A 22982-nucleotide genomic window follows, 5' to 3' on the forward strand; every position below is an offset into this window, starting at 1 on the left:
GAAGTCTGTGAGTTCCACGGAGCGCCCCATTCTGTTCTCTCACGATGTCTAATGACTGCTGAGATCACTGATATGGAGTACCTGGCAGTAGGTGCCAGCACAATGCATCTAATATGAGGAACATATGTTTTTGGTGGTGTTCAGATACTTTTGATCTCATAGTGTATGTCAGCCATGTGCACCCATGGAAAACAGTGACGCCTCCCAGCAGTGGACTGTCATGATCTTTTGTTCCAATCTCCTGAGATCTTGGAGAACACAGCTCATTTGCAGCAGCCACTGGATCCACAATCTCCACGTCCTGGCAAGGACAGCCCACCCAGCCCTTGAGCAACTGAAGGAGAGATGCTAGGTCCTTTGACTATTGAGATGTGGCACACACTTTCATCCTATGAATGGGGAGGGATGTTGTGTAAGGGCTGTATGCCCTAAGTGATATATCCCTTCTCACAGCAGTGGCTTACCAGTTGCCTATCCTTGAAGGAGTCACCTAATCAGATGACAGATCTTCAATCATGCACACTGCCTAGGTCAGCTGGTGATAATGTGAGCACTGCCAAAGGTCCCTGGCCCCATGGACCTGTTTGTCTCCATGGGTCATGTGAATTCATATAGTTCCACTAGTTTTTCTATTTGACCTATGTGTTTAGTGCAGTGCAAAGCTGCTCTGAGGCATTCTTCTGTTGAGCTCTGGACCATGTGCTCACTGCTCTCAGTTTTTCAATCAATCTCTTGATTGGTACCTTAGCTACATATGACACAACATCACACCAGCCACCACAGACCAAGGGGACTCTCAGTGCCTACCTGCACCATCGCGAGGACTTTGTCTTTGCATCAGAAACAATCATGTACTTGGAATGTGCCATCAAACTTAACCACATTATTTTATTCTACTTTTCAAATGTATATCAGACATTGCCTGTTTCATTATTAAGGGCTTCAGGCTAAGTTCAGGCGTGTGCAAATTCAATGATAATCATGAACTATCACAAACTATTGTGGTGATTAACTTTCTCCTGGCTCAGTTCTCATTGTGCCTCAACTAGCACAAGACTTATCAGAAAGGATTCCTATAACCACAGGAATTATTATCCTGAAGGGGACCTTTATGAGGAAACCAGAATTTCAATGGGGACAGAAATAGTAATACAGTGTTTGAAGGAAGGATCAAACCAGAGCCAGAATACAATCAGCCCCAATAAGCTTTAAGACATGATGAGGGAAAGAATTACTCATTAAAATAAAGATCTCTCCAGTGTCAGGCCACAATGTGACAGCACGTGATGTATTGGATATAGGGACCAGTGATAGGGAAGAATTCTTAGATCAGACCTCTGATGAGAGTCATAATCGAGAAGTCAAAGTACTTCAAATAAATAATTTTTGACAAATATGTCCAAGCACCTCATGGAAACACTAATATGCCAAAAAACACTTTTTATATTGGTGTGACTATCAACCAGCTGTCCACCAGGATAAACAGCCACTAGTGAATTGTGGCCAAGAGCAAAGTAGATTACCCTGTGGCACAACATGCAGCTGAACATAACATTCTTGATTTCAATGGCTGATACTCTACCCAAGCCATCTGGATCCTCCCCTCTACTAGCAGCTTTTCTGAACTGCACAGCTGGACATTATTCTTACAACTCATTTTCTATATCCACAATTATCCTAGCCTCAATTTGCAGTAACATATTGTCCCTATATCCTCCACCAAACAGCTTCCACCCACTCTGTCCTATCACCTCCTCCCCAGTCTTGTCTCCCACCCTCCTTTTTTGCTGCTGTGTGCCAACACACCCACCCTCCATCTTTCCCTGCCTCCTCTCTTTTTTTTTTTTTGCTCCATTTTCCCCACCTATCCGCACCACAATCTCCTGACACTGCACCTGTTGGCAGTCTGGTCCCTACACACTTCACCAAACAGTGGTCCTCTCTCCCCCACCCATACACTACTATCCTTTCCCCTTCCCCACCCCCTCCAAATTTCTGCTCCCATTCCATGTGATGTTGCATTCTAGTCCAAGCTGCTGGAGTTGATGGTCATGTGAGTGAGGTGTGCTTGCTTCTGTGAATGGATGGTGTGTTTTTCTGTTTCTTTTTCCGATGAAGGCTGTGGCCAGAAGCTTATATGTAAGTGTCTTTTAATTGTGCCTGTCTGCAATGTAATATGTCATCTTTACAGTAAGTAGTAATCTATTTTTTTGTACTTTGTTGAATAAATTCATATTTTTAAATAACTCTGTCTGTGGTTTCTCATGAATTTCGATTTTTTTTTTTTTTTTTACACTTGAGCTACAGTAATGCATCATAACACAGTAATTTTGACAGAAAATTTTCGTATATATTAAAAAAAGTTGAAATGTTTACATGTGAATGATATTTCATGTCACAAAAGCATGCTAGCTGCTGAACTAACATGACTTCTGCCACAGCATTTTTATAAATTTACAACAAAATTTTGTGTATCATTTCATTATTACAAAACCATCTTTAGTAGTGTGATAAATAAGGCTGTACGAATTCACCGAAATTCTTTTCATGCTGAATTACAGAAATACATATGCAATCTCTTCCACTTACACTCTTATACATTGCACAAAAGAAACATGAGAAGTTAGATAAATTATTTATATCAGTATGATTAATGGAAAATCTCATATAAAGATGTGAACAAATACTAACAAAGAGATAGAGGGGCTGGCCAGTACTTACCTCAGCTCAGTACAGCCGATAGATACACAAAACATAACAGAAAATTTTTATCCTAGCTTTCGGAACTTTGTTCCTTCATCAGGGAGGAGAGAGGGGAAAGGGGAAGGGAGAATCCACTTTCCCTTCTTCCCCTTTTTTCCCCTCTCTCCTCCCTGACAAAGGAACAAAGTTCCAAAAGCTAGGATAAAAATTTTCTGTTCTGTTTTGTGTATCTATTGGCTGTACTGAGCTGAGGTAAGTACTGGCCAGCCCCTCTATCTCTTTGTTAGTTTTTATATCAATAATGTTTTTAACAAATTTTTATATTGGAAGTGTACCAATGTACACTGAAGCACCAAGGAAACTGGTATAGGCATGCGTATTCAAATACAGAGATATGAAAACAGGCGAAATATGGCACTGCATTCAGCAAGGCCTACATAAGACAAGTGTCTGTCACAGTTGTTAGATCAGTCACTGCTGCTACCATGCCCGGTTATCAAGAATTAAGTTAGTTTGAACATGTTGTTATAGTCGGTGCATGAGCAATGGGACACAGCATCTCTGAGGTAGTGAAGAAGTGGGGATTTTCCCTTATGACCATTTCACAAGTGTACCATGAATATCAGGAATGTGATAAAACATCAACTCTCTGACATCGCTGCAGCCAGGAAAGGATCCTGCAAGAACAGGACCAATGACAACTGAAGATGTAACAGAAGTGCAACCCTTCAGCTGATTGCTGCTGATTTCAGTGCTGGGCCATCAGAAAGGGTCAGCTTGCAAACCATTCAACAAAACATCATAAATATGAGCTTTCAGAGCCAAAGGTCCACTCCTGTAGCCTTGATGACTGCAAGACACAAAGCTTTATGCCTCACCTGCACCCATCAAAACTGACATTGGCCTGTTGATGGCTGGAAATAATGTTGCTTGCTCGGACGAGTCTCGTTTCAAATTGTATCAAGCGGATGGATGTTTTTGAGAATGGGAGACAACCTCATGAATCCATGGACTTTTCATATCAGCAGGGGACTGTTCAAGCTGGTGGAGGTGTGTGCATTTGGAGTGATGTCGGACCCCTGATATGTCTAGATACGGCTCTGAAGGTGACATGTATGTGAGCATACTGTCTGATCACCTGCATCCATTCATGACCATTGTGCATTCTGACAGACTTGGGAAATTCGAACAGGACAATGTGACACCCCAAACATCCAGAATTGCTACAGAGTGGTTCCAGGAACACTATTCTGAGTTGAAACACTTCCACTGGCCACCAAACCCCCCAGACATGAACATTATTGATCATACCTGGGGTGCCTTGCAACATGATGTTCAGAAGAGATCTCCGCCCCCTCGTATTCTTATGGATTTATGGATAGCCCTGCAGGATTCATGGTGTCAGTTCTCTCTAGCACTATTTCAGAAATTAGTTGAATTCAGGCCATGTCATGTTGCAGCACTTCTGTGTGCTCGCAGGGCCCTACATGATATTAGGCAGGTGTACCAGTTTATTTGACTCTTCAGTGTATGATCATTAGGATAAGTATGACATGAAGTTGTGGTATTGTTACAGCTTTGACTCTGTAAGTGAGGATCACTGCCCCACAAGGCAGTAGGAATTAGTGTACTCTGTATCCAAAGCTTACATGTGTTATGTATATGTGCTTACTAATAAATAGTGTGGAAATTGTACGTCTAAGCTATGTTACTATTCTGCTGTCACAGTACCAGCACTCCAATCTCACAGTGGTGACCCCAGATTTCTGCATCACACCACAATTTTGCTGTTAAGTCAGAAATCTGCTGTGCCAGTTATGCCATCAAGAATGCTGCCATTATAAATGGTACAACCTCACCATTTCTTTGGCAATGTTAACAACTTTGTCATATGATGACATGTTGGAGACCGTGGTTGTTTTTGAAGACAAATGTTGATCATATTAGGACAGCAACCAGCCACAAATTTACTTTGAGTTCCTTTATTCAAAGGAAACCGACACCCGTATGTTTGTAAGCTCTTTGTATGTACCAAAACATGTGGTGCGTGGTTGGAATGAACTCAGTGACAAATCTAAAGTGTACAGTGAGAACTATTACGTGTGCAACAACGAGGATGCAGTGGGAATGCATTTACATCGATTGGATGAATGTTATAGAAACAATCACTCGAAACCAATGTTTCACGACAATTAATCTGTAAAAAACACACCAAATGTAGAAAGAAAGCGTGTAAACCGTCTGATGATGAATCGCAACGATTCGAAACCGGTAACGGTTTCCTTTGAATAAAGGAACTCAAAGTAAATTTGTGGCTGGTTGCTGTCCTAATATGATCAACAAACAACATCTCTCAACCAGTACTTGTGAATGCCATGAACATCCCAAGAGCAAATTTGCTAGACATCAACCAAGGCTTGAAAAATACTAAAGTGCTGAATAACTTACCAACAATGCCTTCATTGTTCGCTACATCTTCAGAGGAACCTCACATTGCCACCAATGCCAAGCACCAAACGGTGCCACAATGACTGTTAAATTTACAAAGTGACTCCACAATAAACATTCCAGATTTGACACTGAGTGAATCTGTTCCTAGTATTTCAAACAGAAGTGCTGTAGAGAGTTACAATAAACAATGACCACCCACCTTCATAAAAACATTAATCCATGTGCCTTCAACTTTTGCACAGTACAATATAACAATTGTTCCAGTGCTAGTGATTATGAACATTATGACACTCATACTAATGACCTGAATCATATGGATGCCTCCCCCATTATGGTTGAACAACAATAGCCCATGCCATTTTATTTATTTATTTGGTCCTGTTGATTACATATTATACAGCTAGTGTACAAGTAATATAGGACAAGTCAAATGATGCAATTACAGTAGTACATTAACATTTATATATCACATTGCACAGACATTGGTTTATTTTACAAGAACAATTACTTGCATGCAGTATTAAAGCCTGCATTATGCCAAAAACAGTTTAAGTGATTGTTTAAAATAGTAGAATAAGTGACAGTGCATATTTTTATGCTACTGACATATATAAGGAAGTAAATTTTCTTCATGGTCATGGTTTGAATGAATACAAGTTTTAACTGAATTCCTTAAGAAGAGGTTTAAGTGAATGCTCAAGAGAGTGGGATACATGGGAGTTCACATTTTCTCAAAATGAAACAGATAAATTTACATTTTATCACCACAATTTCAGTTAAACTACAAGTAACAGCATCACACTTTATCTCTAAGCGAGTGCTTTTCTTAAGCAGTTTCCCCCACTCTTGTACATCATAGCTCTAAGTATTCATTCATTTTATAAAAAGTTTGTTCGATGAGAAATAATTTTAGTTTCCTTTTGAAAACCTGTACATTATTTATTTCCTTTTTTATATTGATGGGGAGCTTATTGAAGACCTTTATACCTGACTTAGTAACTCCCCTATGTATTTTAGTGAGAGATGCAGAGCCTTGATGAAAATTTTTCACCTGTCTTGTGTCATGGTTGTGGATGTCACAATTTTTCTGAAACAGTTCCCTGTTGTTGGCTACAAATAACATCAGTGAGTATATATACTGACCTGTGATGGTAAGTATCCTGAGAGATTTGAAGAGACCTCTGCAAGATGTCCCATTAGGGACTCCACATATTAGCCTCACTGCTCATTTTTGTATTCTGAAGACTTTTTCAACACCTGCAGTATTTCCCCAGAAGATTATGCCATAGGACAGAACAGAATGGAAATATGCAAAGTGTGACAACAACATTATTTCTCTGTCTACTAACTTATGGAGAGCTCTTAGTGTAAAGCACGATGAGCTAAGTTTCTTGACCAGCTGATCAATTTGTTCTTTCCATCTTAGGTGGCTGTCTATCTGGATACCTAGGAATTTTGTATGTGTGGTTTCATTAATTTTGTGATTGTTAACATGTATTTCAGGAGCTTTAATTTTTTTATTTTTTGTCATAAACTGTATCATATTGGTTTTTGAAATATTTAAGGTTAGGCTATTCGCCAGTGAACCATTTGTGTACTTGAGTAGAGACTGTCATGGCTGTATCCTGCATTGTTGAGTTGGGTCCTTTTACGAGGATACTTGTATCATCGGCAAACATTACTATTTTTGCTCTGTTGTTAATTGTGATTGGTAGATCATTAATGGAGATCAGGAAAATTAATGGCCCAAGAATTGAGCCCTGTGGGACTCCGCACTTTATATTTCCCCAGTCTGATGTTAATGCTGTGCCTGTCCCCCTTAAGACAACCCTTTAATTCCTGTTCTGTAAGTATGATTCTAACCAAGTCAAAGATTTGTCTTTAATGCCATAATGTGGAAGCTTTTTTTAAGAGTGTGTTGTGATCTACACAATCAAATGCCTTGGCAAGGTCACAAAATATCCCCACTGGATACCTTTTGTAATTTAGTTCACCCAAAATTTCATGTGTTAGGTTAAACATAGCTCTGTCTTTGGAGGAGCCCTTATGAAAGCCGAACTGTGTAGGAGCCAGTAAGCCATTTTGTGTAGTGTGACTATAAATCCTATCATACACTATTCTCTCAAATATCTCTGAGAATACTGGCAGCAGGGAGATGGGCTGATAGTTGGATATTTCATCCCTTGCTCCACTTTTGTGGATTGGCATCACTACTGCATGTTTTAATCTATCTGGGAACACACCAGTTTCCATAGATTGGTTACACAAATAGCACAATATATAACTGATTAAGTCTGCGCATGATTTTAGAATCCTACTTGATATGCCATCGTATCCACAGGAAACTGAGTTTTTGAGTAATTTTTTTGGTTTTTTCAATTTCTTTAGGGGTTGTACTTCTGAAATGAAGTGCTACTTTAAATGTTATTTGCGTGTGGTTAAGTAGTTCAATAGTTTCTGTGGGAGCCTGTTTATTATGGTCCACTGTTTTTTCAGCTACAGAGAGAAAAAAATTGTCGAAATCTGAGGCTGCAGCTTTGTGTTTATTATTGTCAGGTTTTATGTTCCTATTTGTCTCACTTTTTATGATGTGCCATATGGTTTTTATTTTATTGTTTGAATTGCTAATTTTTTGTGCATAGTGCAACTGTTTGGCCTTCTTGATTACACTTGTTAGAATTTTACAGTATTTCTTGTAATGTAACTTTACTGCTGGGTCTGTACTAGTCCTCTATTGTACATACAGATCTCTCTTTTTGTTACATGATATTGTTATGCCTGTAGTTAGCCACTCTTTCCTTTTACTACAGGTTGGTTTGATTGTAATCTGTCTTTGGGGGAAAGAAGCTTCAAAATGTTTAAGGAATAAGTTCAGGAATGAGTTGAACTTCTCATTCACTGTGTCAGCCTGGTATACTTCCTCCCATTGTTCATGGCATAAACTATTTCTGAACAAGCAAGTAGATTCAGCATTTATTGATCTAACATGTTTAACTTGGTTACAATGGCCATGTGTTGTTTTTCTGCTGGCAAGTTTTAGGGTTGTCATTTGACCGTCGTGATCAGACAGACCATTTGTTACTGCCCGTGTCATCACTTCATTGTAATTTGTGGGATATAGGAACAGATTATCAATCAGGGTCTCGCAGTGCCCATATACTCTTGTTGGGAATGAGATCATGGGAAGCAGATTGAAGGTTAACAGTAGTGATTCTTATAGTTTCTGGTTGTTATTTTTTGTGAGTAAGTTTATGTTCTGGTTGTTATTTTTAGTTATTATTTTTTGTGAGTAAGTTTATGTTACCATTACCACATACAATGACATTACTATTGTTTCTATAAAGTTTAGTAAGAACTGTTTCTAACTTAAAGAGAAATTTTTGAATGTCTCCCATAGATGACCTGTAAACTGTTACTATGATCAGGAACTGTGTTTTAAGCTCTAATTTGACTGCACAACATTCAAAGTGCTGTTCAATACAATATTTAGATACATCTATAACTTGTGACCTAATAGTATTGTGTGTGTAAATTGCCACACCGCCTTGTCTTAAATTGCTCCGACAGTAGGAAGAATCAATTTTATAACTATTTAAATGTAGCTGATTAATTTCTGTGGCTTCCAAGTGACGTTCAGTTAGGCAGAGCACATCACGAATAATTCCGTCTGTGTCAGCTGTTTCTTGCATTGAAAGCATCAGCTCTTCTTTTTTATTCAAAAGACTTCTTATATTCTGATGAAATATTTTTAAACAATATAGCTTATCAATTGTATTTTTAAATGGTTCCTTAATGTTAGTTTTCACACAAGTTAAATTATCAAAAGGTACCACTCTTTCATTCCATTTCATCATCCATCTGCTAACAGACCATGGGATCAAGGCTTACATCAGCTTCCAGTATCTGTGCATTCTGATTTTCCAAATCCTATTCTGACAGTTGTAACTAAACACTATGGTAAGTTCCATGAATAAGACTGTAACATCACTCATATCTCAGCCGTGCTGGGCATTACAACCGATTCACTTTCAGTCCAGCATCGTGCTTCACATCTGCATCACCCACACCCAGCACTAAAACCAACAATGGACTCTGAGAACGCAGTTTTCACGACATTGCCTCAGGAAGGTCAGATACCAGTGCTTCCTTGCTTGAGTGATGTCACACACTCATCAGCCATGCCACGAACTACTGCACATCTGCACAAACTCTAAGAGAAGCACACAGTGTTGCTGGATAATAAGTTGACTACACCTTCCCACCTTACAGTGCCAGGACCTCATGTACATTCTCACATGCATTTTTTGCCATCTCACACAACTGACACTGGGAAAGTCATACATACTGCACCAGACCTGGAACTTCACTCTCATGCATTGCCATTCTACAAACAGCCCATGATGCTAATGCCGCCCATGTCGTGACATGACCCGCCTCATCACATGCCACCCTACGCTGAGACGCATTTTATACCCATCTCAAATACCGATGCTCCCGTGCCTCCCATATCTCCATTGCTGTTCCATGCCCACCTCACAATATTGCCCTGTAATCAGTTTGCTGATCACTGTCATATCATTTATCACCTTCCAATTGTTGTGGGGATTCTCCTGTGATGTGGTTTGCCCTCAGTGAGTGTTTGTTTTAACAACCTTGGAGACAGTGTGGACCTTATGAGGGACTTGCTTTTGGAAGTGCCAGCTTCTCACAAATACAAAACTGCCAAGACACTGTTGCTAAAATGACTAATGCACATGCTTGAGTAGCAGCTGCATCTCGTCATGAATGAGACTCATTGGGCAACAGTATGCCATCTTCACTCTAGTGCTGACTGCAAGCTATGATTGACCCAACGCTCCTGCCTGATCATGCACTATGGACACTTTGTCTCCTAAAACTGCTGAAGAACTCCCAAAAAGTGATGCTAGCACATGGGGAGGCACTGATGGAGTTTAATCTTCGTCTCACTGACAGAATGCAGGCACTATCACAATGCTGCATTCTAATCAACAACCAACAGCACTACACTGCAACTGACACCCAGTCCACCTGCACTGAAAATGATTTTGCATGATCCCAGTTGAGCTCTCTCAACATTCCGTGTGGTCACAGACCACCCAACAACAGCCAGATTGATCCTAACTGGGTCCCACAACAGCTGAGGTGGTCACCCTTCCAGCTAGCTGCACCCCAACTCTGTGTATAAACAAACTCCACACTGACAAAGTGCATTTCCTGCTTCCACACCATCACACAACAGTGCTACTGGTGTTTTCATACAGGATTTAGGCAGAACACACATTGTGTCAGACAACTCTGCACCTGCCCAAACTATTATGGCTACCTGACATAGGCACACTAGGCTGCTCTTCATTAACAAAATGTCTTTGCACACCACAGTGAAGCAGGACTGATAGATCGCATGACATGATGGTTGGAGGCCATGCCCATTTCTGACATATCAGCAGAGACAGTAGCAAAAACGTTTGTCAACAGTTGGATTGCTGGATTTGGATTTAAAGATGGACCACAGTTGGGAGTTTGAATCCAACTGTTCAATGACTTGTGCCACTTATGTGGATGCCACTGGTTCCATACAACCACCTACCCCACCCAATCCAATGGTCTCATGGAATGCTGGCATCAGATAATGAGCCACTCAGAATCCTGCATGGAGGCCCCTCCATGGGTTCTCCTGGGCATTCACACAGCACATAAGTATGACCTTTATGCATTTCTCACCAAGGTACTGATTGGTAACTCCATCACTCTACCCACTGAATTCGTAGTACAAGAAATGATCCCCATAGACCAGGATTCACAAGACTTAATCACACGTGTGCACACACATATATAAAACATTTGTGTGCCAATCCCCTCCCATCCCATGACACAATCAATTTTTATTCATAAATACCTTCCCACATATTCTCAAGTAATGCTATGTACCGACACAGTGAAACCTACCCTACTACCCTACAATTTCCATTTACAGGACCATGATGCGTGTTGAAACATGGTACAGACACTTTTGATATCATAATTGCTGAAAAGCAAACAACAGTGTTGGTGAAACGGCTTTAACTGGTGTGGAATTTAACAGACCTACCACAGCAGACACTCCCTGCCCAACCAGAATGTGACATGGCAGCACTCACCACCCATTTTGCAACAGACGGTACACTCACCACTCACCATCACTGCCCTGGCTTACACCATCCTTGGCCTAGCAATGCTTCCTGTGGGTTCAACAATGCAAGGAAATGCCTTCACATGCCTCTCTCTTCAAATGCCACTGCTGAGCCAGCAATAGTGAAAGAAACCGCCGAGACTACTTCCTTATCTCCTAATGCTACTCGTGGCAACCCATTAGTTGCATAGCTGACATCATGCTTTGGCTATGCCCTGTGCCTTCCCCCCCCCCCCCCCCCCCCTCCCCTTAGCACACATTGCTCACTACAATGTGTCTCCTGTCACATCCACCATCACACAACTGCCCACATTGCTTCAGACAGATGACACCACACTGCAACCTCTCCTCACATGCTCTGCACTACTGAGGTGGGTGGGGGTGGGGGGGGGGGACACTCTGTGGTGCCATAACATCTCTGTCTCTGTAAATGAGGACATTTGCCCCATCATGCAGGAGGAGTTAGTATGCTCTGACTTACTCATTTTATGCATAAGTGCTTACTAATAAATAGTGTGGGAATCATATCTCTAAGCTGTATCACTATTCTGCTATCAAGCAGATGGTACTCCATTCCCACAAAGTATAGACCTAAGGAGTCAAGCTGCCACATTTACACACTTACATAAACTTCGCAACATTCTTATTTCATTTATCTGGTCATCTTAAAACTCATTTTATTATGCTGCTTCGTATTTTGTCAGTAATTTAGTTTCAGTTTTATTGAATACAAACACATCACTGTTTCGGTTTGACTGCTACTAATTGATGTTTAAACATTAATCATAAACAATTCTTGTTTTATAGTAGTAGAATACTTTTCACAAGAAGTGAAACTAACTTTTCATTTGCATTTGAGTAAATGTTACAAACATTTTCCAGCCAACAAATTTGATGATATAAGTGATTTTGTAAAATGTATTGTTTGTGAACGTACTTTGTAACTCTTGGTACTAAAAAACTAAGAACCAAGTGATACTTTTTACTCCAGCTTAAGAAGAAGAAATTACTGTGTAATACTCTGCTATTGCTTTGTGAATGCCAACACGATTTTGAATGTAATCCTCAGATTTTCTGTCTGTAATAATAGACGATTGCACCTGTAATTACTGAAATGATATACAAGCAGTGGCAAATCAGTCATGAGAGTTTTGTAACAGTTTTTGTGCATGAAATCTGTACCAGTTGAAGCAATAAATATGTAATTCTAAAAGCAAAATTTCATATCAACCTGATTGCTTAAAATATCCCTTGGCATACTGAATCATTAGCTATGCTATGAAGAGCTTGGGAAGTTGCAACAAATTTAGTGGAGGTCAATTCTTTTACAGACACAAACCAAAGGTAAGTATTTTCTACTAACTTTTACAGCCAGAAAAACAGCGTATTAACTGGAGATTAATCAGGATCGGTTACACCAAACAACACTCCCATTTTGCAGTAATTCATTTACTGACCTGAACACATCAAAGGCTTACGCAGAACTGACATGGCGGAACTGCGCAAAGATAATGTTTAGCTTAGTTCAAAGATGATACTCAGATCACTGCGCTGGTGTCGACCTCATCGGTGCCACATACCCTCCCCCCCACGGAGTGACGACGACGACGATGTCTTCGGTGGGCATGGCGAACACATGAAGCATGTCCAGGTTGACGTTGGGCGAGAGGGGAACACATTTCACTAGGTGGCAGGGAATGGCGGAGGTTGTGTCATGAGCACCAGATGAAGGGAAACACACAAAGAACAGTGTGTATTATAGAGATGTCGTGGATTATGTCTGGGGGAACAGGCACAAACATCTCGAGCGAGGGCACGTTCAAGATGGGGGGGCGTGAGAAACCTCGACAGGGTGAGGCAGGTGACAGGGGAGAGGTCGAAGGGACTGGTGAAGTGCCCGGCAGTGAGGGCTTGATTGTAGGTAAGCTCGACGTGGGGAGCATTGGGTCACTCGATGGAGTGTGTGAGACTGGAGTATGGGGCGAGGTCGGAGGAGAGCTTGACCATTGGAGTTGGAAGTCACTCGATTGAGTGTGGAAGTCCAACCAGTGAGTGGTGTGGTCGTGGCCTGAAGGGGTGTAGAAGAAGGCTCGACATGAGCAGGCTTAAGTCTGTTGATAGAGACTGTGACAGCTGAATCTTTCACCTGGATGTCATAGGTGTTGGCTGAGCGCTGGATAACTCAGTACGGGCCAGTATATGGAGGTTGGAGGGGAGCAAGGACAGTGTCATCTCATAGCATGACGTACTCGCAATTGTACAGAGATATCGGGACGTGAACCTTAGTGCGGGAATAGCTGGCAGACGAAGGGATGTTGAGGTTGATGAAGTGGCGTCTGACACAGTCCATGAAGGAAGGTAAGTCAGACAGGGAGAGAAGCAGAAGGGCTCACAAGTTCGCCGGGGAGAACAATGTTCTGGCCATATATGAACTCAGCTATTGTTCCTTTGAGGTCTTCCCTATAGATCGCACGAATGCCGAGTAGCACAAGGGGAAGGGCCTCCGTCCATAGAGAGTCGTGGCATCGAAGAGCTGCCTTGAAAGTGTGGTGCCAGTGCTCAACTAGCCCATTACTTTGTGGGTGATATGCTGTGGTATGGATGCGCCGGATGCCACAAATGTTACAAATCTCGTTGAACAGGGCCGACTCAAATTGTCTGGCCTGGTCAGTCGTGATGATAGCTGGTCATCCGAAACGTGATACCCATGACTCGACGAAAGCTCAAGCAACAGTTTCTGCTGTAATATTGAGGAAGGGGACAGCCTCACCCCAGTGAGTTGTTCGGTCGATAGACGAGAGAACATAACAAAAGCCGTTAGAGGGAGGCAGAGGACCGACAATGTCAATATGAATATGCTTGAAACGCCCAGGACGGATCGAAAAGGCACCGAGGGGGTGGGGGGGGGGGGTGGGGGTTGAAGTGTGCTTGTGTACTTTGCATCGTTGGCACACGATGCAGGAGCGTGCCCATTGCTGGCACTCCTTGTTGACATTTCTCCAAACAAAGCATTCCGCTACGAGGCGGGCGGATGCACGAACACTGGGGTGGGCTAAATTATGCAATGCGTTGAAGATAGCTCGATGGAGCGTGGTTGGGATGAGGGGGCGTAACTTGGCCGTACTGTCGTCGCACCAGATCTCACCAGAAATGCCAGGGAAGGTGGTGCGGACGAAGTATAGTGAAGAGGTAGAGTCTGAAATCAGGTTTTGTGTGTCCTCGTCAGCGGGTTGGAGGTCAGGCAGTTTGGAGAGGTCTAACAGCAAATGAACGGCGTCGACCCATGAAAGGAAATCAGCAACTATATTGTCAGCACTCTTTATGTGTCTGACATTGGTGGTGAACTGAGATATGAAGTCCATTTATCTGAAGCGGCGAGGAGGCGGGTCAGCTGGTGGGTTTGTAATGGCCGCAGCCAGGCGTTTGTGGTCCGTTAAAACATAGAAATGGTGTCCCTCAACATCAGTCTTAAAATGCTTGATCACTTCGTAGATCGCGAGCAACTCCCTGTCAAACGCGGAATATTTCCGTTGTGTATTGGTGAGCTTGCGCGAGAAGAACTGCAGAGGCGAAGTCTGGCCACCGATTGTCTGGCTAAGGATAGCGCCGATGGCAGTATTGCTCGTGTCTGTGGTGATGAAAAGCTGCGCATTGGGATGAGGATGCGCGATGGTGCAGGCCTCGGCTAGAAGAGTCAGTCATAGCAGGGGTCCATGGAACGGGCCGACATCCAGAAGCGTGGGTGCCTGCCAAGGCGTCCGTCAATGGAGCCTGAATCTCTGCAGCCCGAGGTAGATGACGGCGATAATAATTAACCATCCCGAGAAAGCGGCGGAGCTCTTTGAATGACTCAGGTCTGGGTAGGTTCAGTATTGTTTGTACTTTTTCAGGGGGCGGTGAAATGCTGTCGGCAGAGAGCCGAAAACCGAGAAAAGTGACAGCGGGTTGATGTAGCTGCAATTTGTCCTGGTTGGTCTCGATGCCTGCTGCCGTGAGAGTGTTCATAACAGTTTGCACATGTCGAATGTTGTCCTCGATGGCGGAGCTGAACACAAGAATGTCATCAAGATATGCAAAGCAGAATTTTAGTTCGAATAGCATTTCGTTGATGAAGCATTGCCAGGTCTGGATTGTGTTTTTCAGACCAAAGGGCATGAATCGAAATTGAAATAACCCGATTTGGGTGGTGATTGCTGTCTTCTCGATGTCTTCAGGTGCCATGGGGATCTGGTGGTAGGCCCGTTTGCAATCGATGACAGAGAACATGGTCGCACCTGCAATGGAGCTGGTAAAGTCGGCAATGTTGGGTATGGGGTAGGTGTCCATAATTGTTCGTGCGTTTAGTCGACGGTAGTCTCCGCACATGCGCCAGGACCCGTCTTTCTTGGGTGTCATATGTATGGGCGTAGACCAGCTACTGGCACAGGGTTCAATGACGCCTGAGCTTAGTAGTTCAGAAATCTGTTTTTTAAGGTCGGAGAGGCACTCGGGACAAAGCCGACGTGGTTTACTGGAGATCAGGGGGCCTGGCGTGAGGTGAAGCTTGTGAACCATGCCGTTAGTGACGACAGAAATGTTGCTGGTGGCACGGGAGGCGGTTTGTTTACAATGTGTGGCGGGCGGGGCAGGCGAGGCGTGGTCGTGGCGTTCGGAGCCACTCGGTGGATCTGACGGGAGCCGAGGCGGTGAAGTGTCCCAGGAGTCAACGTGACAAGATGGCCGCCTGCCCGAAGCAGTGGCACCATGGTCGGGTGAGCTTGGTAGAGCTAGTGAAGCATTAGTGAGTCCACTGTCCGAGGGCGCGGCCTGTGGCAGCACGGTCGCGGGCGAAACGCTTGTCAGTGGCAGTCGCACGGCGACGTGCAGGAGCCGAAGTTGCATTGTTTAAGGTGCTGTTTGCGAGGGGTGGGGTAGGAGCAGTCACTTCGGGAACACATGACGCTCGTCACGTATGCACACTTGTGTCTGGCCGATGTCAAACGCTGCCATGTTATTAGGGTGTGGCCATGCGGAACTGTCAGTACACATTATGGTAGTCTTGATAGCACAGTTACGAGGGGTATCGGGAAGTAAACACATGGAAGCTCGATTGCTGGCATTGCAAGCAGATTTGGCGCACTTACTGACCTGGCTTTGACCTTGGTGCATCGGAGACCTGGAACTGTGTTCGGTGGAGCCGGAGGGAGAGCTCAAAGTTTTCCTTGCATAGGCAAGCGACGTGTTTGAACTCGACAAGCCACTTATGTGTGGTTTCTTGTAATGTCGTCGACAGAGACAAGCATGTACGGATGAGATGAGCATGGACCAATGTGTCACGGGGGGGGGGGGGTTTCTTGACGGAGCACAAGGGAAGTGAGTCTTGGATGGATGGTGAAACACAGTGTTTTGCAGTAGGTCCGGTGAAAGTTTGTGGTGTTGCAAGAAGTCAATGCCTAGTATAGGTTCGTCAATTTCGCACACTAAAAGAGTCCACTTGAGTTTGCAGTTTGCAGAAAGAGAAACGATGTATGAAGTTGAACCCAAGCATTGTAGTTTAGTTGAATTCACGGCTTGCAGTGAAGTGTGATGAGGGCAGATGTTCGACGACGCTAAGGACGTGGGCAGCAATGAAACATCGGCGCTTGTGTCCACTAGGAAAAGGTATCCCGATGAAATGTCTTTAATGTAAAGTCATCCACAATTATCCGGTCGTTCCCGAACAGAATGGAGCACTGGGGGGCGCCTGTCATGTGCACAGGAGGTGGCACCAGAACCTACCTGCGATTGGCGTTTGGGAAGTAGCAGGGTGGTCTGCAGTTTCGTGCCGCCTCAACAAACCGTGTGTGACAGTAACAGTACGGGTAGTGCGGTTGCATTCCCTGCGTAAAGTTCGCTGCCAGTGGTGGTGGCCGAGGTTCGGTGGCCACAGCAGGCTCGGTTGCAGGAGGGGGTGTGACCGTGGGAAGAGCCAGTGACATCCCAGTTGCTTGTTTACTGCTTCCCAGAACGAGTGGAATGGTCGGCGCAGTACGTCCCCGGACACGTCCAGCTGCAGGGCGATGAGCCTGAACCTGAGACTTGTCAGGTAGGCAGTGGCTGGTGAAGTGGAGCAGTGATGGATCGTGTAGCTTGCCAGCAATCGTCATTCTTTGCTCGACAGGTTCAGGAGGCCTTTGAGCCAGAGAAAAGTGGATGTGAGGAGATAGTTTATCTGACTAGATGGCAAGGAGAGCTGTGTCAGAGAATAGATCGGCGCTGACAAGGGCACGTAGCCGTCTCCAGAGCTGGGAAGGTTTTGTCACTGCCTGGTTGCTCAACATGGAGCACTTGCCATATTGCTGCCTCAGTTGAGCATGCAAGCCAATGTAGAACTGTCTCTTTGGCTAGAGTGTACCGGTTAGATGAGTCCGGGGCGTCGACCAGGTCAGCAATCAAGTCCTCCTGATCGTAGAGGTGGGTGATGAGACACAGAAACCTGGTTGACTCGTCAAGTATGTAATGGTCTAACACTTCATCTGCAATTTTGAACCAGGTTGTAGCATTGTTGGGATTAAACGACGGCAGCGTCGGTAAGCATTGTAGAATGTTCCGAAGAACAGGTTGAGTTGAGTTTGTCGGGTCACTGCCTGAAATGAGCTGTTGTTGCTGTAGTATTCCGGGAGAGTGTGCCTCCAGGGGATGTGGCAATGATGGCATTTTGGGAGGCAGCGTGAAGGTGACACGTTGTGGTTGAGAGCGATCCGTCGCGACGCGGAAGACCGACACGGGTGAGACACCATAATGTGTCGATTGTGGTTGCAGAAGCTCAAAACGTTGAGGGTGTGTTTGAATTGATGCATCACGGAAGACTGATGTGGATGAGGCACCGAAATGTGCCGAGAACAGTAGCAGAAACTCGACTGGAGCCGGCGCATAGGCAACAGGTGAGAAAAAGTTCAAAGTTTGGGAACGCATGTTAGTCCACGGAAAGCTCGACGTAGGATCAGAGCCGGGGCCACCTGTGTTGCAGGAAGGCTGTGGAGGTGCAGGCTGTCCAGAAGCACAATGTGGGAAATGATGTCGAACGTGGGATGGAATGTCTGAAAGTTCACTGTTCATAGTCACTCCCCTCAAAACGGTGTGCGGATAAGGTGAATGTCGTGGCACAAAACACTGAGACGTAGCAGTGGGATGGAGATGGAGGTCGGGCACAGATAACAAGTTATTCTTCTTGTTGCAGGCTGAGGTATCGAAGTAGGAAGGCAAGTGCTGATACTGAACCGAGGCAGGTGCGGGTGTGGTCGGATGCTGAGTAGGTTGACCTGTGAACAAAGCAGTTCCGGCCACGTGGCAGGTATCCGTGTGGTACTGCACGGAATGCGGCATGGCAAATCGTTGTCCTGGCAGTGGTAGGTTGTCCAATGAATCATCTGCAGAAATCGGCATTGGTCCCGCACTGCACGGAGATCCGTAATAAGTAACTGCACAGTCGATGAGGGAGGGCACATGTGGTGGGAACAAAGGTGTTTGATAGCTGGAGTCATGCACACTCCTAACCTCACTTATTGTTGCAGGCTCGAAAACGTCCAGCAAAATCGGCATAATCGTCGAGTGAGAGGCATTGTGTTGCAGTCCTGATGAGTGTACATTGCCCGCAACATGATGCATGTCGATCGCAAAATCCGGCGTTGGGCCGAAGGCATTGTTCGAATGCTGTGTCGATGTAATACACGTGAAAATAACAGACACAGAGCTCATGGACACATTAAAACAGTGAAAATGGAAGACATTACAACTCAGGGTCACCAGTGAGGGAGATGTTCGGGTTAGTTACACCAAACAACCCCCATTTAGCAGTAGTTCATTTATTCACGGAAACACAAGCTAGGCTCACAAAGAACTGGACATGGCAGGTTGATTTATGCAGTAATGGACACTTATATAATGGAAAATTTATGAGAAAATCCTGGCATGGAAGTCTGAAATGGAACATATATGACACAATATAAACAAAATTGGCATGGAAATTTGCCCTCATTGATAATTGAGATATTTACTTTGATTGTTTGTTCTTTTTTCTGTGTGGTTTAAATTTTGTGTGAAAACTAGAACTTCAGTGTGAAGGCTGAAATTTGCATTCAGATTATTTAAAACTATGTTCATTTATCAATGTGTTGAGTGATAGTAATCAAAACAGTGTACTTGTAGAAATCAGGAACAGGTAGTAGACAGTGTTGTGAGTTTAAACAGCAGCATTAATGGTAATGAAACTGAGGTAGCACAGAACCAGATTCATGACAATGAAGCAGTATGGAATGTTAATGTGTGTGCTTGTTCACCATTCCTTGGTTTTGGTGAAACTGAAGCTGCAGGATCAAACAATAGAATTATTGTCTAAGATATTTTCTGAAACCAAGTATATAACTGAAATTTGAAGTGGAAAAATTATAGAAACAGATAATACTTTAACTAATATCTTAGGTGACCAAATTGCTAATAGTAATCCAAAAATAATTAAAAATGAAGAGGAGAGAACAAAGCTTCAGAATGAGGTAGAAACAGATCAGAAACAGGTCGATGCTCGAGTTCAGTCTGTAAAATCAAAGTTGTTACTCTCGAAATAGAACTCAATACGGAAAGTGCTCACACTGAACACAATTTCATAATCGTTCAGAAAGATGTAGAAGAAAATTGTATTGCATTGGAAAACATAATAGATAATAATAAATCAGATTTAGAATTTAAACATGAACTAAAAATCAAATTTGTAAAGAAGTTTATGGAGGGGGAGGCACTTTCATGGGAAAATCGAAATACTAATTCTGAAATGCCTTATGATGAATTTGAGAGGTGTTTTTTTTAATAAATTTTGGTCTGAAACAGAGCAAGTGAGAATAAAGACTGAATCATTGAATCAGCTAGTTTATAGAGAGGGACTGGAAACCATGAAAGCATTTTGCAAAAATCAATTGGGAGACTAATTCAATTTAAACAACATTTAAACAAACCATTTGATCAATTCACTGAGATTGATGCCTTGAAAAGGAAACTTCTGAGTGGAGTGCAGTGGGGACTTGTGTATGAGCCAGATGCACCTGTAGAGCAATTCCTAAAATATGTGAACAGATTCAATAGAGCTTTGAAATAAAATGGTAATTAAGACATTAATTTTAATAGGGATAACAGATATCAACCAAATGGATGGAATCAACGTAATAATCAGAATAACTATGAGAGGAGGGATGATTATCATGTGGTGGAAAAAGAAGGGATAATCAACAGAATGCCAGAGATAGAAATAGGAACAGAGAAATAGATAACAGGAATAGGTCATGGGAGAGAGAAAGTTAGGAATGCCATAACTGGAGACAAGACAACAGGAGCAATGATCGGGAAAAGTGATAGCCCCTTCAACAGGTTCCTGTCAGTTTAGGATGAGAGAAAATCATTAGAATCAGGCTAAGTAGTATAGGACAAGAGAAGACAGAGTGGCATTCCACAGATTCAATAACAAGGGGACTCACCAGGAGGGCAGATTACATTTTGATACAAGTTTTTGGAGAGTAATGAAGCTTGATGAATACAAGAGAAGAGATTTAGAAACTAGAGAAAGATATGAATTTAGAATGGATACAGATGTTTTGCATAATCCACACAGACAAGGGAATAGTAAGAATGTGGAGGTGATAGTGTTAATAATGATCTTTACGATATAAATAATCTGATGAGTAGTGAAGGTATGGGAAGTAGTGAAGCTGTTTGTTCTGATGTTGAAACTAGTGGGTCTGTTGATCTTGTACCAGAGGGGGAAACAGAAAGTGTTAATTGTAATGCTGAGGCTGAGGAGGTTGATAATGATTTTATGACTTGTGGAGCTAGGAAGTCTGATGATGTTTCTAAGATTTGTCAAAGTAATACTGAGAGATTTTGAGAGGTTGTTAGTGATTATGTTGTAGATGGCTTTGATGATGAATTGAGAAATGAAATTATCTGTAAGAATAAGTTAAATAAGATGATTTGTGTGGAGAGTAAAGATGATGTTCTGAAGGGAGATAATGATGTAATTGGGGACAGTGATTCACCGTGGGGTGAAGCATATGATAGGGCATCACAAGAGAATAAGATTTTGAGGGCAGGTGTCAGAAAAGTGGGGAGTACCAGTAGTAAACAGGAAGAACGATTAGCTTGCATTGATGACAAGATTTTAAAAGTTGCCTAGGATAATTACAGTAATATGGATAACAATGTTAATGTTGCTGGTAGAATAAAGGGGATTTGCAATGAATTACATCCAGTCTGGTGTAAATAGAAAAGTGAGGGTAATTTATGGAAACCTAAAACGCCTATAGGAGCTATGCAACCAAGTTCTGATAATAAACAATGTGAGGGTGGTATTAGCTATGAAGAATCAGAAAATAATTTAGCATTTGAAGAGGAAGGTAGAGATTATGGGGAGATATAGGGTAGTATTTACATCTTTGTTAAAACTGCCAACTGGGAAGGGAACTAATATGCTTGTTTGCATGGCCATCTTTCATAGCAGCTGTTAACATCTGTTATTATAGATTATCTGTCTTGAGCTGACTCCAGTCTAATTAAAAAGAATTCTTTTTAATTAAATTGCAGTCAGCTCAAGACAGATAAACTTTAATAACAGAGTGAAGGGAACTGTTTGGTAGACACTGGCAGTCCAGTCTATGGAATTTCTTAGAAACTGGGGGACAGAATTAAATACAGTGAGAACTTTACTGAATTGCTTGTTATGGGTGTCAGGATTAAGGGAGCTACTGGAGGGCATAGTAAAATAATTAAGTTTCAAGTAAGACTAGAATTTTAAATTGATGGTGTTCCCTTTATAAATAGTCGTCTTATCATTCCTGAGCTTAATGAGGACTTAATTGTGGAAACTGATTGGACTGTTAAAGCAACGGTATGTTTTAGTTGTGGAACTGAGGAACTCAATTTTATAGAGCCGAAGAGTGATATTACAGGGAAAATGAAATTATTAATGTTAAATTGCAGTGGTGGAACAAATCATATAAAATGGATTGTTTGTAATGAAGACAGGGGCTATGTAATCAATGAAGAATACAGTAGTAATGATGAGCAAGAAGAGAATGGGTATTTTGAATTGGTAAATTCAAAAGTTAATGAGGATTAATGAAGAACAGAAAAAGAAACTGAAAGAATTTTTATTTGGAAATCAAGACAAGTTTAGTGACAAACTTGGAAAAGTGAGGATCTATCAATGTAAATTAAAGATGAATGTCATGAGCAATATTTCATAAAACCTTACTCTACTCTAATTTCAAAAAGAGGAGTTTTTGAGAGGGAACTATGAAAAATGAAGATCTGGGGGTCATAGAAAGGGGTTGTAATGAGTACAATAACCAATTCATAACTGTGGAAAAAAAGAGATGGGGGAGTAAAGATTGTACTTGATTCTAGTCAGTTAAATAAATATTTGCAGAGAGAAACAACCATACAGAGAATATAGATGAATTTGAACACATTTCTTTCATATCAAGTCTTGACCTTACCTCTGGTTTTGATCAAATTTCACTTAAACGTGAATCTAGGAAATACACAGCTTTTCCTGTATGGTGGGAGATGTTTCCAATATTGTATGGTACCTTTTGGGTTAAATGTGCCTGTGGTCGAATTTTTTAAGGCTTTGGAT

This window comes from Schistocerca serialis, chromosome 2, assembly GCF_023864345.2.
Source record: "Schistocerca serialis cubense isolate TAMUIC-IGC-003099 chromosome 2, iqSchSeri2.2, whole genome shotgun sequence".
Taxonomy (NCBI): Eukaryota; Metazoa; Arthropoda; class Insecta; order Orthoptera; family Acrididae; genus Schistocerca; species Schistocerca serialis.